This window comes from Cavia porcellus, unplaced genomic scaffold, assembly GCF_034190915.1.
Source record: "Cavia porcellus strain 051 isolate PalLab524CR breed Dunkin Hartley unplaced genomic scaffold, mCavPor4.1 scaffold_29, whole genome shotgun sequence".
Lineage (NCBI taxonomy): Eukaryota > Metazoa > Chordata > Mammalia > Rodentia > Caviidae > Cavia > Cavia porcellus.
Genome location: NW_026947512.1, coordinates 8,327,937 through 8,346,161, shown reverse-complemented (window position 1 = coordinate 8,346,161; position 18,225 = coordinate 8,327,937). Strand labels below are relative to the sequence as shown.

Below are 18,225 nucleotides of genomic sequence, written 5' to 3'. Positions count from 1 at the left end.
ACAGTGTGCCTTCCTGAGCCTAGATTCCTGCCCAAACTCCGAATGGGGCCCAGTGACATCCTTCGCCCAAGGGAGAGCTTAGATCTCCAAAGAAATGTGCCGCTCCTAGAAAGCCCAGGTAGATTTTTCTGGGATGCTGTTTGCTAACTGGAAATGCACTCAGAGCTGTTTGGCTGACTGAACCTTCTTCCTGGTGAAAAATATAAGAGAATCCTCCCTCAACGGTTTGGTTGAGAGCAAAATAAAATATACCCTCATGGTCACAGTCACACTCCACAAACTCTCCAGAGACTCTTTGATCATCTTAATGGTCTCACCAAAGATCGGCAGGGAGCCCTGAGTGCAGTGCAGCAGGAGCAGGTCTCCGGAGAACAGGGCTGCCCCTGCAATCAGCAGAGAGGGCTTTGCCGACCCAACCCTGCACCTTCCATGAGGTGAGGCTGAGGGCTTCCGGCTCCCACCGTGTTCTCTCCCTGCTAAGTCTCAGACGACGTGACATTTCAAAATTATAGAACTTTAATACTTGAAAGTGCAGTGGCTGTTTCAATTATTAAAGCCCACTCCTTCCTCTGCAGCCTCCGTTTGCAGACACCCCACTGCCCTTGTACTCAGACATCTTCAGTGTAAGCTCAGAGAGGTCTTGGAAAAAATGAGCCTGGATATCTAAAAGGAGAAAGTAGGAGTTTCTACACTCATTCAGGTGACACCAGCTGTTGACCTCAGCCAGCTATGTACTGAGGCTGCCGGCAGATGTCACAGCCTTCCCATCCACAAATGCCCTGGTCCATCCAGGGTTTCTTAGTTCCTGTTTCTAGTAAAATCACCTGGGAAATCTTTTAAAAGTACCAATGCCCAGGCCCTAGCCCAGAAACGCTGGCTTGATTGGTCTGGGGTGAGTTCCAGCCCGGCAGCTGTGTGTTCCAAAAGCTCCCCAGGTGATTCTAACATGCGGCCAGGGTGGAAGCTCGGGTCAAGGGTGGTACTCCAAAGTCTCCTCATTCTCCACAAGAAACGGCAATTGCCTGGAGTCAATACCTGGCACAGGAAGTCTCCTTTATTACTTTCTTGATTATGCTGTTGGAGGGTAAATTTAAACCCAGAATCTAAAGGTCATTAGAAGTTACCTTCAATGTACCAGCTAGGTTGTGCATTTGTTTTTGCTTTTCCTCTGCTCCTTCAGATTTGGAAGCCTGGTTGTGCATTCTTTCTCTTTCTCTCTCTCTCTCTCTCTCTCTCTCTCTCTCTCTCTCTCTCTCTCTCTCTCTCCCCTCTCTTTCTCTGTCTCTCTCCTCTCTCTGTCTCTGTCTCTCTGTCTCTGTCTCTATCTCTCTTTTGCTCTCGTTCTCCCCCTCTCCTTTCATATATATGTGATGTATAATATAAAACATTTACATACAACACATACAGAGACATGTTTATTGCAAATGCTACAGTTCTTATGCATCAGTAGCTAATCTCCAACCTAGTTAGTGCAAAGGTTCAGTGTGATGAGAATAAAAGGGAAAAAACACTGGCGCAGAGGCTGAACACACCTCATGCCCTCCTCTTTCAAGACTTTTCATCTCCTGATCAAGTTTCTATTATATTAGCCTAAGGATCTAACTCCTGATAAATATTCAAGAAGCCCAAATAAAAGATCTTCTCTACTCCCTCTGCTCTGCCCTTTCAAGTGTTTAATTTTCACCAAGCTGTCAGGAAAAACACAATTATGAAACTTCCCAGCCAGATTTCATAATTCTTATGTTTGCCTGGAACCTTAAAGAAGAAAATTCAGTTCTTGCAAACGTCCCCATACTGGAGTCTTAAAGGCCAAAGGCTTGGAACACTAGAGCAGCTCTAACGATCCAGTCCTCTCCCTGCCTCTGTGTCCGTGCCCTGCCCCTACCTCTTTTCACCATCATTCCCTATTTCAGTGATACCTGTCTATGTTCCCCCACGAGACTGTAGCTGATCTACAGCATGTGATGCATCTCTTCTGTATCCCCATCCTCCAACAGAGATTGTACCTAGTCATAGTCATGTGTGGTTGTCTTAGTTACTTTATGCTCGTCGCTGAGACAAAATACCTGATGCCCAAGTTGGGAAAGGAAAGGTTTATTTCTTACAGTTTTTGGAGGTTTCAGTCCACACTCAGTTGGCTCCAAGGCAGGCGGGCATGGCTGGACCGCAGTTCATGGCAGCCGTCGACAGCAAGCTCAGACCAGCAAAGAGAAAAACACACCTTCTTCCTGCCATTACATCACATCCTGGCTCCACCCCTATGTGGGTGGAGCACTGACACTATCAAGCACTAGACAATGAACCATCACAAATATACAATGCAAGCTCCTGAGGCCTGGGGGGCACACACATAAACCATGACAGTGGTGAACACTTCTGGCGGCTTTCCACTCCCGTCACCAATCTTCACTCAGTCTGGAGCTGAGGACTATTATCCCTCATACAGACGAAGAAGCTGGGGTAGAGTCTGAACAACTGGCTCACTATCTTAGTCACTTTCCTTGGCACCAGAACAAAACACCCAACACTCACAACCTAAAGGAGGAGAGTTTGATTAGGGCTCACGATTTCAACCCGCGGTCAGCTGGTTCCAAGGCAGAAACTGCACAGTGGAAGGGCCTCGGCAGAAGAAAGCTGCTCCTGTCATGGCAGCCATAAGGCAGAGAGGGAAAGGAGCATCCAAGGAAGGATGCAGCCTTCTAGTATCACACTCTCCGTGACCTGCCCCTTCCAGTGAGACCCCACCTGGTAACTGAATTCAGCTGCAGCACCCGTATATTCTACCTTCCAAAAGTCCCACCTCTAAATATGTAAGGCCTTTGGGGGACATTGCAGACCTATACTATCTATAATATACATGTTTTACACAAGATCCATTAGACAGAATCCAGATAATTACAGATCTACTATCTTAACAACCACTATATGATGTTAGGGCTTAAACAAACACAGCTGTTTCCATGGTTTTGAGTCAGTAGAAGGCAGCTGTACTACTTACTAGCTATGTGACCTTAAGAAAATCACCAAGCCTCTCTAAATCTCAGTTGCCTCCTCTGGAAAATGAGACTAACAGCAACACTGAGCTCCAGGGCTTAGTGTGACGATTAAATTAGTTAGAGAGAGAAAGTGCTCAGCTCAGTGCCCAGCATTGAGGAAATGCTTGATAAAAGTTAAATATGACTGCTGCTCCTGCTGCCATTTAAGATTCTGTCATTAGGAGCACATCAAGTTACCCTCCCGTCTGAGTAGCCATTGCTTCCCTCTATAAGGGCAAAGACAGCAGCTACTAACTTTTCTAAATAAGTTTATTGAGATATAATTCATACATCATACCATGCACCTACTTAAAGTGTCCAGTTCAATCATTTTCAATGTATTCAACCATCACTACAATCAAGTTTAGAGCCAATTTGGAATCTAGAAACTAGTTCAGAACCAAACATGGAATCAATTCTGGGAAATTTTTCATCACCCAAAAAGGAAACCTGGATCTTTAGCTGTTATTCCCTATTTGCCCTAAACCCTCTCTTCCCCTGGCTCTTGGCAGCCACAAACTTGTATTCTATGTATTGTGAACATTTCATATAATAGAATCCAGTAATATGTTGTCTTTGGACTAACTTCTTTTACTTGGCATAATGTTTTCAAAGTTCATCTCAGCTTAGCATCCATGGATACTTTACTTCTTTTTACTACCGGATATTGTTTCATTGCATTAGACTTCATTTTATTCACTCATTCATTAATTGATGACTTTTGGGGTTATTAGGACTAATCCTGCTATGAGCATCTATGTACAAGAGTTTGTGTAGACATATGTTTTTAATTTTCTCGGGTACATAACATAACAGTAGAATTTCTGGGTTATATGGTAACTCTGTGTTTAAACTTTCAAGAACTGCCAACTTGCATTCTAAGGAAATAGCCATGAATTATACACACTTCTGAGTGACCTGGAATAAGTCACTAAGCTTCAGTAAGCTACAATTTCCTCATTTGCAAACTGAGGATATTATGTCCCAAAGGAGACAGTGTACATATACTAGTGTATCTACTGCCTGAACTGGAGGTGCTTAAGCAACGGGGACTCTGTTGCCCCTACAGTTGGTTCTCTGTCCCTTCAGGCTTCCCCAGTTGGACTAGAAGGGAAGGACTGTACCACCAAAGATATAAGTGGAGCCCTACGGTGGTGCTGGGTAGAAAAAATCAAAATGCAAAATCATACTACCGCCCGGAGTTGTGTCACCAGTCTCTAAAGCTAAGAAAAATATAAAATAAACTATTCTCAAGTATGTATATATTCTCTTTGCTACTACAAAATGGACTTTATCCCAGAAACCATGACAAGTAGAGAAAAAATCAATAATCTATGTTTTATATGCTAATGTAATTTGGTGGAAAATGTACTCCGATTGGGCTCCATTACAATGCTGTCCTGACTGCCAGAGTTTCTTACAGACCCCATCTCCTATAGGGCCCACAAAAACAAAACTCAGCAAAACCATTGTCCTCCTGAGCCTCAAAAAAATGTAAGCCTGTCCTATCATGCCAGAGCCCTCATTAGCATTTCTGTTTCTGGCAGAAAGGACTGACACTCCATCAGTCCCAAATAAACAACAGCACAGCTCTGCAAAAAGCAAGTGTTGAGTACTTAGGGGAGTTGTTATTTAGGGTAAAAAACATCCCTTAGGCAGATACACTTCACCACAGAAGTTAGTTTCAGAGTTACTTTGCAAAACCTGGAGGAAGAAAAAAAAAAGTCAAGAAAAGTTACGCATACAATATTGACAGCGTAAGGAATATTTTTGCTTTGGGGACAATAGGCAGGACATTTAGAGAGACCTCTTCTAGCACTGGGAAAAATAGAAGAATTTCTATCTGTAGCTGCAAACACAGTAATAAGACCAGCTGGAAGGCTAAATGCAAGTAAGGTACCCTGTAACTATCAGCTCCAGTTCATGGCGGGAGGATGGGGGTGTCACAGACGGAAGTGAAGCATTGTCCCAGGCCTTCTTGTAATGGGTGCCAGCTTCTGCCTCCCTCTGCAGTAATGCTAATTAAGGGGTAAGAAAAACTAATCTACTTTTTTTCCTGGAAACATTAATCAAACCTTTCAACAATGCACAAGAGAGAACAAGAGGGAAAGAGAAAAGAAAACAGAGGAAGGGCGGAAGGGAGGCAGGAAGGGCAGGAGAGGAGGAGGAGAAAGAGGAAGGATGAATTTTAACCAGGGGTTTCCATAAAAGATTTAAGGAAAATATGTAGAGAATTTGCTTACTGTTGGCTATGGGAAGGTTAAAAGGAAACACGATGACTAACTAAAAGTCACTTGAGACATTCTTTGTTTGGGAGGGGAAGCATGTTAAATGAGTATCACAGCTACCCATTGTGAAGTATCCAACTGTTACTAAGTAAAAATATCTACATTCCCTGGCCACTCCCAGAGGTGATACTGCTATTTCTGAGGCCAAATGTGATCTAATCAAGTGTGTCACACAGTCCTTCAGTTACTAAAGTACTACCATTACCTCATAGGTGTCGGGGTCCTGGGAAGTCTGAACCCCAGAAAACACTACAGGGGGTACAGGAGGCAGGAGATAAGGTATCTGACATTAGAACAGAGAGTGCATAAATGGTCTTATTGAATGAAAACTAGGGTAGGAAAGGGGATGAATTGAGGGCCAGGGTATCACAATCCTCTGGATTTAGGATTGTTTCTAAATCTAAAATGCTCTCTCTAGCTGCGAAGGCCTTGTTAGGCTGGTCCCTTCCCCAGACCAAACTGCTCTACACAAAGGCCAAATTAACCAGATCCAAGGTCTTTTTGTGCAATTGCATGAATTTATACAGTTTCTATAATTGCCTCCTCATGAAATTGTATCTTCATGTCCCCTGCCAGAATATAAGTCCCCAGAAGGCAAGGAAAAGGCATGTTCTGTTCCTGAGATATACTCGAGCCAAATGCAGGGCAAATACACAGACTCCGTACTGTGCTGACCTGGATTGAGGTCTCTAGGTGGGTAAGCAAAATGGAACTTCTCCACCCAAGAATGGGGTGTACCAGCCGAGGCTAGGTCAAGTATGTGGGGGACACGGGAGGTTCCTGGGAAAAAACATCTCAAGGACAAGATCGGGCTCCTCACCAATCAATCCTTATCAGAGCTTCCTTTTTCCAGAATCAATGGCTTCATCTTATTCTTAGAGCAAAGTAACTTTTTTGGTCACTACTGTTAAAAGTCTAAGCCCTTTACAGTGATAAAATATTAGGACATACATCCTAAATACAGACCAATAAAAGAACAGAAACAGCCCTGAATTCAAATCCTGGCTTTGTTATCAGCTAGCAAAGAAGTGAATCACTTCATCTCTCTGCACCTCAATTTTCTCATCTGCAAAATTGCAATGATAATAACAGCTGCCACTGTGGCATTATGCTGATTAGATTAAGGAATGCAAGGCATATATCTGGCACTCCACCAAGTGATATTTTTTAGTGATAGATGTGTGTATGTGACAGTGTTTCAGCAACATTTAGAATTATGGTTCTCAAATATTTACTAAATTTGCTCCTGTTATGTCAAGTAATATAAAGACAAGCTATATATCATGCCCTCAGGGAAATCATAGTGTATTGAATTAAAGAGACCCAGGACTGACTGTAGCACAGAGAGGTTAAGACACTTGCCAGAGCCTGCAGGTGGCAGAACTGGGACAAAAATACAGAACTGGTTATTTCCAGATACTCCTTTTTCTCATGGTTCACACTTTCAGTAGAGGGGAAATAGGCATCTCTTTATCTGCTGCACCCCTTCTAGGAAAAGTAAGGGGAAAACCATTACTACAGTCATCGGAAGGTAAATAGGGTTTTCCTGCTGTGGTTGTATTAAGGGTTACTACAGAAGGAAAAAAGAGGCAAAAATAAGTTTGAATGAGTTTTATTTACCAAATTGTCTCATGGATCACCCAGAGCAAAAAACCTCAACTGACAAGTTGCTGATCTTAAACAAGAGAAGGAAATTTAGATGGACTTTCTTTTTCCCTCCAAATCTCAATGACTTATCTTTCCAAAAGAGCAGCCTAATGTGAAAACTTGTTTATTCAAGGCCAGGAAAAATTTATATGGAGGAGAAACAGAATCATATTTTAACAATCCATCTGTGGTGGATTCATAACTGGTAGTCAACTTGTAATACCAGCTGAAATCACCGTGGTGCTGAATCTGAATGGTGCATCTGAGGATTGTTGGCCTGAAGAGCAAGAGTTTAGCGTTGTTGGTTCTCTGTGGTGGTGTTGGTTCTCCTGTTGCCAGTGGTTCTCCTGGAAGAACTAGTTGAGCTTCTTTCCTGATATGAATTTGGCTGTTCTCATTGTCAGAGAGCTCAGGACCTTGTTGTCTCTGAGAATGGCTACAGTGCACGTTGGGGGAGCTCTGGCCCTTACTTTGAGTATTGCTTCCTGGCTCCAAAGGGGAAGATGTGTGCTGTTCAATCTACTGAAGAAGCTTGTCACACCGGCTTCCTGATATGAACTTGGCTGTTATCAGAGGAGCTCGGGACCTCCCTGTCACTGAGGATAGCTGTGGTACTTTTCAGGGGAGCCCTGGTCCTTGAGTGTTGCTTCTTGGCTCCAGTGCAGATTACTCAGCCTGCTGGCACAGACTTTCTAGCTTCCACCACTAACCTTTGGGCCTTACCAGTACAGACTTGCATGAGACATTGTCCTGGGCTCTAGATCTTCAGCTAGACTCATATAAGATGTTGCCATGGGATCCAGGCCCTCAGCTGAATTCTATAGGGTCTTTAGTGTGTGGACAGATTTTCTGTACTTTTTGTGTTTGACTTTTTGGATGATTATTATAAAATAATTCTGTAAATTATGTGTCCTGTATGTAATTGTTTTTGCTGCAATCCCTGACTATCTTCTGCCCACTCAAAAGCTAGACAGTCCTCTGGGTGGAGTGAGGGTTATTCAGACGTAGCTTTGAGGGCAACAGTTATTCTGCATTAAGAAGCCAGAACTGTTGAAAGGAACTTTAAGGAAAGGTTCCAGCCTAAAGTCCCCTTGATAAATACATACTAAATGTCTATTTGGACTCAAGGGCTGACTGACAGATGTTCAACATGTGTTCCTTCACTAAACATTACAACCTAACTCTAAGGGCTGCTTTTGGTTTTTTAAATGAGTGGCCCCAGGAGGTCAAATGATTTTCTGGAGGTGTAACGAACACTTATAAAGGCAATCATGAAAATATGTCTATATGTGTGTTTTTTAGGGGAGAAATGCCTGAACACAGAACTTGGCAGAAACAAGAAAGGAGATCATATTTTCCACACAGAGAATGTGAAGGAATGGCGAAGGTAGTGGAGTATTCCTAGGAAACAAAGCTAGAAAGTTAGGTGTCTGGGGAACTGTATAAGGTCCAGCCAAAGGAGGCCCCCGGGAAGATGGAAGAACCAAAGCTGTGTCCAGCTTACATCAGAATTTTACCAAAGGCGAAGTTCAGGTGAGGTAAAGACTGACCAGGAACAGATTGCTCAGGTTTAGCCCCACCTCTGTCACATGCTAGCTCTTTGACCCCCCTAAACGAGTCACCAAATTTCCCTAGGTTTTCCATTTTCTCACCTACAAAAGGACAATATATAACTTACAGAAAGAAAAAACAAGGCAATACCATTGAACATGACTCAGAAATGGCACAGGGTCCCCAGAAGTCTGGTCTGTGAGAAGGCATCCCCGCACCCCATCTCATTGTTGCCAGATCTATCTCCACTCTGTCTGAGGGCCCGTCCTGCACAGGAGAGGTGATTCACTATCAGGCTTTGTTTGCATCTCTGTGTTTTAGGATTCTCTCACAGTTGGACTTGACCAAGTTCTTTCCTTTCCTTGACAACAGAGATGCTGAGTGGAGAAACAACCAAGCACACACACTGTAGAAGTAATTGTCAGGTGACCCTGTTCCAGCCCTGGCTCTGTGACGTCACTGTCATCTTTTGATTGAGTGTCCTTATCCTTAAATGAGGGGGTCACAACCAGTGATCTGTGAGGTCCCTTCCAGCTCCAAATATCTACGATCTCTTGGAAGATTCCCTCCTGAGGTTAAGGCACAGCTCAGTATTTTGGAACTTTTTATTACCCAATTGCAGCATTTATCCAACGTTTTTGGTCAGGTGCATGCTTCTATTCCAGGCATTCTCAGCCAATTCTGCAAATCAGACTTCCTTGGAAGACTCAAATGTTTTAACAATGTTCAAACATATGACATCAAGCATACCATTTCCCTTCATCTACCAACTTTATACTACAAACTTTGTACTTTTATCAAAAAAAGAGAGAGAAGAACTGAGTCCATCTGGCACGAATTTGCTTTGAATAAAAGCCCATCTGCTTATTATTTCTAATTTCATTGTCTTCTAGAATGTTTACAGAAGTTTCGTTCAATATTTATTGCACTGTGTTTCTAATTACTGCTCCAGACCATCCACACAGACTTCACGAGGTACCAAGCTAGGATGTGGGTGTCTTTCTTCTTTTCATCTCCACAAGCCTTTCCTCTGGAGGCACACTGTGGCCCTCGGCCATCATTACAGAGCCTTGTATAACGCTGCAGAGGCAGATTCTGACAATCATTTCCTTTGTCAGGAGTCTCCCAGGAGGTTTGTAAAGCTGCCTCTGATGAATTTTTGCCTATCTCGACACCATTATTGTCACAGGCAGGATAGAGGTAATTACCTGATTTATTATCCTGAGGCCAGCCTTATCCTGGGGTCCAAAGATCACTAAAAACAGAAGGTTCACCCCTGTCTTCTGGAGTCCTGAAAAGATGGGACATTTCCCACATGATGGTGTCCCTGGAAGGCAAGGAATGGGATAGGCTCTGCAGGGAACACATTTCCAACTTAACTCTTTTAAAATACCCTCCAAAATCCAAGAGGCTAAAACTGTTTAGACATTAAACTCTTGATCCCCAAATGAGCCCCCATTTCTGATCTCTCCAGGTACCCATCATCAAACAAGTCCTGTTGCTCCTTCTTGCAAGCATCTTCATGTTTTCCCATCTGCCCCTCCTTTCCATTCCCATTCCATTGTCTAGTCTCAGGCCCATGCTACAGTGTTCTATTCCTGTAGTACACCTGATCTTCTGGTCTCTTCCCCCACCCCACCCACTATGCACATGACTCCAGAACAAGATACCTAGAATGCATCTGGATGTCATCGCTCTTCAACACAACATGCTCTAGGAGTTCCCTTGGCCTGCAGAAGCACCCTTCAGCCCCACAGGTGGCTGTGCAACCCACTTCTATGGCCTGAATTCTCCTTCCAGACAGACAATGGGTCCTCTGGACTCTGTACTTTTTCCAGGCATGCAAAAAGGATTAAAAAGGAAATAAAAATTTAAGGTAAAGTCTCATGGCAGACACCTAGGACTTACTTTTTACAGGAAGTTTTACAGTCTACTTGATTCTGATACTCTCCCCCCAGATCCTGGAAAAATATTTCTGCTGCATAATATCCCAGGTAAGTTCCCTACTCTGCCCCAGTGATTCAAAAAGAAGCCCTATTAGAGAGAGAGAGAAAAAAAAGAAACAGCCAACATTACATAAGGGAGTCAGTGAGTATGGGTTAGAAAGTTAAGCTTTGGAATCAAGTACAGCTAGACATGAATCCCATCTCAGAGACTGACTAACACTGTAACTTGAGCATGTTATGTAACATTTCTAAGATTGCTCTTTTATCCATTAAACAGAATGAATGCCCACCTTGCAGAATTGGTGTGAAAATTAAAGTAAACATACATGGAGTTCCAGCAGAGAGAGATCCTGGCATTTAGCCTCTTGGTTATGGCTGCAGTTCTTCACCAATCTCCAGTCCTAAATAGCTTCCACTCCAACCCCAGAATTCCTCCTAAACTGGTCCACTCTCTGCTGATTACTAACAGTGTCACTCTGCAAGCCTTTTGCAGTCCTTTTCTGAATTATTTCTGGGACTGGAGGGTGCTGAAGGAAGTGGCCTGAGGTCAGTTCAGTGGTCACAGCTCTTTGCATATCAAAGATCTACACTTGTTCCCCATTGAGATTCCCCCTGGTTGTAGCTCAACTGCCCCAGCACATGGAGTCACATGGGAGGAGGTGTTATTGCCTCCTTCAAAGGAAAATATTTCCTTGTCTTTCCTAGTGACCATTTGCAGTTATAGGCTCCCAGACAGTGGAAGAACTGACTCTGGACAATAACAGCACATAACAGGCAGGAGAGAATAATAATCAAGGTGGGTTAGCCTTAACCTGGGCTCTGGAGTCAGACTGCCTGTAATTGCTTCAGCCATTTAGCTTAGCAATTTTGCCCATGTTGTTTCTCTGTGCTTTGTATTTTCATCTATAAAACAAAAATGATAAAATTACTTCTTGGGGTTGTTATGAAAATTAAATGTTAATGCACATGTCACAGTTATTTTCTCTCGTTGTTGAGACAAAATACCTGATGCCCAAAATTAGGGAAGGGAAGGTTTATTTCATACAATTTTGGAGGTTTCAGTCCATATTCAGTTGGCTCCAAGCAGGGTGGCATGGCGGAGTCACCATTCATGGCCCCCATAAAATAGCAAGAGTGAACCATGCAAAAAAAGCAAAAGACACACATTTTTCCTGTTCTTACACTGTATGTTGGCTCCGCCTCCAGGCAGATGTAGCACTCACACCACCAATAACAGTGCTAGACAATGAACCAATCATGAACACTAGATTCAGCGGCAACCATGATTGCACGAGGCTTGGGGGAGGCATCTGAACAGAAACCATAACAGCACATAAAGTGCTTAAAATACTGCTTGGCACATATGAAGTGCTCATTAATGTTAGTTGGTGTGTTAATGAATAAAGTCCTCCATAATAAAGTTTTAGGCACCTTACCATCAGGCTGATTGGAAAGCCACTTCCTTTTTCCCCAGGGGCCTCCTCAAATCACACTGTTCACCATCTACACACACATATAGAGTAATCCTAGGTAAGAGAAGATTAATTCAATAACAACAGCAGAGTACAGAGAAAGGAGCAATATAACAAATGAAACTGAGATGATGAACTAGTGCCAGACCACAAAAAGATTTTCACTTTACTACATCTTTTAGGCTTTTACCCTAGGGAGAAAGAAGAAACCATGAACGGTTTGAAACAAGAGTATAACAGTAATTCGGGTTTAGGGAGAAGTAAGAGGGTTTTCCGATGGGGGGGTGTCACTCAAATAGAGACCATTTAGTTATCAGCCTGAATTTGTCATGAATCATGTGAGAGATAGTAAGAACCTGAACTAAGGACCTGTCAATAGCATCAGAACAAATGAAGTCATTTTTAAACTAGTTAGGGGGCCAATTAGAAGAGGATGAAAAGACTTAGATGAATATGTCTCAGATTTCTATCAGTTAAATGGAAAGTCAAGCTTCAATTTACAAGTTATCCTAGCAGTATTTGACTTTCTGTGATACTTTTTCCCATGGACATGATAGGTATTCTTCATTTGAAGTCAAGACTTAAATTATACCTCCTGGATAACAAAAAAAAATAATTGCTATACCCTTCAGCCTCCAATGGAAAAATTTTTTCATGTAGCAATACTCTATACTTGACCAAAGCATCTACTAGTTCAGTCTCTTGCAAATAATAACCTAGACTGAGAAGACCATGTAGAATAGATGAAGAAATAAAGACTCAGTAGAGGACAGACTTATGCGATCCAGATGAGAACTGTGATCAGCAGAGTACTGGAGAGATGGCTTTAAGTCAGGCAACTACTAAAGAAAATGGACTATCGCAACCTGGCATACCACAGCTAATGAGTACCTCTGTCAGAGCAACAAAGAACTATGCCTGGGAGTGGATCCCATTTGAAATTATTCATCACAATTTTCAGTTAATTTCAGTCAACATTAGTTAATTTCTCATCTTGGTCATTCTGGATCATTCAAGGGAATTTTATGGCTGTGCTCCATTAACTAGAAACAGAAAAGCCCATAGAAGAAAATGGAAGATGAGCAATTGGGAATAAGTTTTGGAGGAAAGAAAATGTCAAGGAATGAGCTCTACATGGAAGCAATAGGGAGTCATTGAAGGCTTCTAAACACAGTCATCAAAAGATGAAAGCAAATGTTTAGAAGAAAACCTAAAAGCCTAGTGCAAAATGCATTAACTTGACAAATCAGATCAAGCACTAAAATACTACTGTCATTCTAAAAATAAAATAAAATGATGTCATTCTAATTAGAACTTTTATTTCCCACATTGTTGCATCTTCAAACTCTGTTCTGTGTAATACCCAGACAATATTGTTTTGCAGAAGGCTGTTAGTCCTTTGTTTCCACGACTCTTCAACTAGAAGAGGGATAGGATTTGGAAGTGGGTTGACATGTGTTTCAGGGGGTGCTGTCTCACAAGCAGGCTGAAGTGGGGCAGAAACGTTTGGCTCCACAAGGGCCAATGTTGTCAAATATTCTGAACACACCGCAAAGACTCATCCTGCCCAAATGCCACTGGTGCCCTGGTGAAGAAACTCAGCATCTCATCTCTTTTGCTTCCCCTATTGATGCTGTCTACAAATTTCCTTCTACTATTTATCACCAGGCAGCCAGCCAGCTGCCTGATTAGCAGGTTAAATGGTAACTCAACTGTCATCAAATTCCTTCACCCTTTCTGGAGCAACTGGAAGAAAGCCAATGTCCATTATTGACCTAGTTCCACAGCACTTAAGATTTCCACAGTGCTTTGCAATAGTTTCTATTAGCCGATTCTCATGTCAACACATGAATTGAGTTAGTTTTGTTATTAGTAGTTTGCAAGTGGAGAGAATCAAGTAAAGATTTGGCATCCTGTCTGTGTCTCTTAGATTCAGTTAATTCATATAGTCAGATTTGGGGAAGCTATTGTCAGAGTCACAATAATTCTTTCCAATCTCTAGGAAATTCACTTGGTAGGGTGCCACTTTTGACTGAATTTAAAATATCTCTTCCTTTTTGGAATTTAAATACTTTGGTGGCCTACTTATGAAAAATGAATTTCCTTCCCATTGGTTTTAATTGTATTATTGAAAATATACTCATATTTCTAGAAATCTCTTAGAGAACTACATGTTTTGCAATCTCTGAGTCACTTTTTAATGCTATTATGTTTTATTACTTACATTACTTCCCTATTTTTGAAAATATCATGTCTTGTTAGCAGATTTAAAGTGTCTTGAGGCACAATTATGGTGCTTGGTTTGTACTAATACTTAGCAAATACGTGCTGATATAGTGATGATAAGCTTGGTGTTGGATCCAAGGTAGTGTCTATCAGGAATTGTTTTCTTTACCTAGAAATCTACTCATTGAAAATAATCCTCACCAAACATTACTATACTTCGTAATATTCAATAGTTATGACACCCCTTTTATAATTAACTTCCTTTCACCAACATGCATCTCTGAGCCACCAATATTTATGTCACAGCTATGGAGTTCCTGACTCCACATGTGCAACTTCCTTCATCTGTTTTCACCCAGAAGTTTGATATGTGAAACAGAGCTGATTACTTGCCCACTTAGGGATATACAGAAATAACAGAATGGTCACAGTGCTCGACTCCTCCCATGTCCCATGTCCTTAACCTTTGCAGGGTGCCTTGTCTTCTCATCAAGATGTGGGGTCTGTTTGCTCATTCCTTTGAATCCGGCTTTGGGACTTACTTTGGCTGTGATTTAAGTTGTGCAGGCAGGACAGGGTGAGACAAGCACAGGCAGCCTACTGAACAAGGTTCGCCCAGCCTAGGCTTCCTTTACACCTCAGCCAGTAGCAGTCAACTGCCAGGATGTGACTGAGGCCTGCTACACCAGCCAGTCCCTAGCTGATCTGCAGCCAGCTACAGATGCAGCAGTGGGACCAACCAAAATCAACTAAGCCTGCCCCAGATAAGCACGGTCACCCAGCTACCCAGTCTCTTGCCTGTTGTGTTGATGCACTGAGTTTTGGGATGGCTTGTCATACAGCATATACAGACTAGTGAATATACGTAAGGGGATCTTTTTAATCATGATCAGACTTACCAGAAAATGATCTGCATTTAAATCCTTTAGATAATGTCTAGAAATCTGTTCTTTGGGTTTTTTCCCATTCATTTTTCCAGAATTATCAAAGAATAAGCTAAAACATGTAACTAATTTTTCAGATAGTTGATGTTTTCCTCTTAAAGTAATAAAATATTCTATTTATATAGTAACCTCTATTGTAATTTTTAACATATATATATATATATATATATGTACTGTATCTATCCATATATTTTCATTCTGCACTTAAGTTTACCTTGACGGTATTAATAAAAATGCTAATACTAATGCTAATGTGCCATATAGTATTCACTTCCAGGACCACTGAAGTATATGAAACAGTTGCCTCTACACTGTATAATCCCAGACCAGTCTGCTTTTCATGTTCACATCTGTGGATATACACATTGTCAGGACCCCTTGCCACCCTTTAAAATGTCATCTGCCATTTGTTGCTATGGTGCTATGTATTTGTATGTAAAAACTCTTTGTCTCTTTTTAATTTTCTATAGTTACCAAGCCATATAGTCATATAAATATATTTGCAATTATAAGTCCTCCAAATTTTAAAAAACACTTTAAGTGGCTGTAACACAAGAAATGTTAGATAACATGTGCACAAAGATGTAACCCAGATTTATCTCTTAACCCTGGACACAAGTTATCAGCTAAGATAGATAAAACCCAACAACCCATGAGGTTTAGGTACAAATTACCAGACATCAGAAAGTGCAACTATAAAATAAATAAATTGATTGTCCTATAATATAGAATACAGGATTAATGGGTTAGAGGTCATCTTGTTATATGTTTAGTTTTTGCCTTTATATTTTTAATTTAATTATATAATGATATTTACATATAGAAATAGTTCCAAATTGCAAATTGGACATATGAGATAACTGAGATGATAAATTGGTAGGTGAAGATCAGTTTAGGAAACAATTTTTTTAAAAAGTTTTATGGAGATAATTTTTAATTTGGGTCCTGTTTTACATATTATACAAAGATAAAAGTCAACTATACTAAACACTTAAAGATCAAACATGAATGGGGTATGTGTGTGCATGTGTGTGTGTGTAAACAAAAGTAGGAGAATATTCTATGATCTTTACAGAGAGAAAGATTTCTTAAATGAAACTTTAAAAGCACAGGCCATAAGGCAAAAAACTGGAAAACTGAGTATACCAAACTTAATCGTTTTTCCTTCTAGACTGGAAGACTTGGAAGGTGTCTTAGTTACTTTTTACTTGTTGCTGAGACAAAATACCTCATGCCCGAAGTTGGGAAAGGAAAGGTTTATTTCTTACAGTTTTTGGAGGTTTCAGTCCATTCTCAGTCGGCTCCAAGGCAGGGTGGCATATAGTGGGGCCACGGTTCACAGCGGCTACAAACAGCAAGGCAGAAACTGGCAAGAGAGAGAGAGAGAGACACACCTTCTTCCTGCCATTACGTCACATCCTGGCTCCACCCCTAGGCCAGTATAGCATCCCACAATCCAAGCACTAGACAATGAACCAATCACAAATGCATAATGCGAAGGCATGAGGCTGGGGGACCACCAACATAAACCATGACAGAAGGTAAAATAATTCTTAGAATTCTAAATATATATAGAGATACTCCTCTGTTCAAAAATGTGAGGCTTTACTCCCCTTGGGAGTGGGCTGAATCTAGCAATTCATGTTCAAACAATAAGAGAAATGAAATGAAAAAGATAAAATAGTAACTTTCCAGTGGAGAAACCCAGCAGAAACCACCTTAATCAAATATGCAAGGCCAGCACCATTGGTGATAAATTCTAATAATATGAGGTACCTTTGGTAAGTTGTGAGAGAGGAGCACTTTAGTTCTGTGGTCATTTTCAAAAATTATAAGCCCAGTTTAATCACGAGAAAACATCGGACAAACCCGAATTGAGGATCATTCTGCAAAATAACTGACCAGTGCTCTTCAAAACTCAGGTCATAAAAAACAAGGAAAGAATGAAACTATCAACAGAATAAAAGAGATTAAAGAGATATGGTAATTAAATAGCATGTCATATCCTGGATTGGATACTAGAACAATATGGGAAATACAGGGAAAAACTAGTGGAACCTGATTGAATTTTTGGTTTAATTAATAATACTATACCAATGCCAATGTCTTAGTTTTGACAAATATGCCAAGTTGTGTAAGATTTTAGCAATTAGGTGAAGGTGCAGTATCTTTACAACTTTTCCATTCATCTAAAATTATTCAAAAAGAAAAGGTTTACCATGTAAAAGATTCTCTAATCAATAGGAGATACCAGAAGAAATCTGCATTAACTAAAATTGACAAAAATGAAACTCTAATGTATACATATAATCCTAATAAAGTAATGATAATTCCAATAAATTAATGAGAAAGACAAGAAACTTGCAAAATGGACAAGGCTATATAAATAGACAAGTCCTGGAAGAAAACTCCAAATGACTAACAAGTAGATGGAGAGAGGCTCTACTTCAAAAAAAATTGCTAAATAAAATCAAATAAATACATTGATATCAGTTATATATACATATAAGAATGTGGAAAAATAGGAAATCTAGCATCCTCCTTGTACGAGATGAAAGTGGTGTTCTGAAGAGCTACGTGGCAGTTCCACGCAATATTATGTTGCTCGCCCTTAACCTGCAATTCCAACACTCCAGAAATATTCACCCAGGACCACAGAGGAATACAAAAGAGACTGAGTGTTATGTATCAGCAAAGCCTTAACCCAACAATGGTGTCTCTAATTAGGGTGGTAAGCAAAACGTAGAGTGCACACTCCAGAACACGAAGCAGGAAAATTAACCAGACACGTATTCACCACGATGGATGAATCCTGAGAAATTACATCAAGTAAGAATAGAAAAACAAAAAAATTACTGTTCACCTAAATGTAAAATGTCAGACAAGATAAAGCAAAAGGAATTAACACATGGGAGAGACGAGACCATGGGCAACTAAATGCATGAATTCCTTGGGAAGATAGCTTCAATTTGCACCTAAGATCCAAACTAAAGACAAAAAGGGAGAGGGCTGAGGATGAGGACATGAGGAAATCACCTCGAAGTAAGTGCATGAGTTTTGTGTGGATAAATATGAGACTATCTATATTGTCTGCTCAGCAGCACTTTTTCTTTATA

General features: G+C 41.0%; 1 long non-coding RNA gene across 1 annotated transcript in view; it reads right to left on the bottom strand.

The window, feature by feature from the left end:
* The window catches only part of LOC134473960 (uncharacterized), a 37,584-nt gene extending 35,379 nt beyond the window's left edge, over window positions 1-2,205 (bottom strand). The window contains exon 1 of the long non-coding RNA XR_010044466.1: window positions 2,106-2,205. This is a non-coding gene — a long non-coding RNA (uncharacterized LOC134473960). The remainder of the gene's footprint in view (window positions 1-2,105) is intronic.
* Between the last annotated feature and the right edge of the window lie 16,020 nt (window positions 2,206-18,225).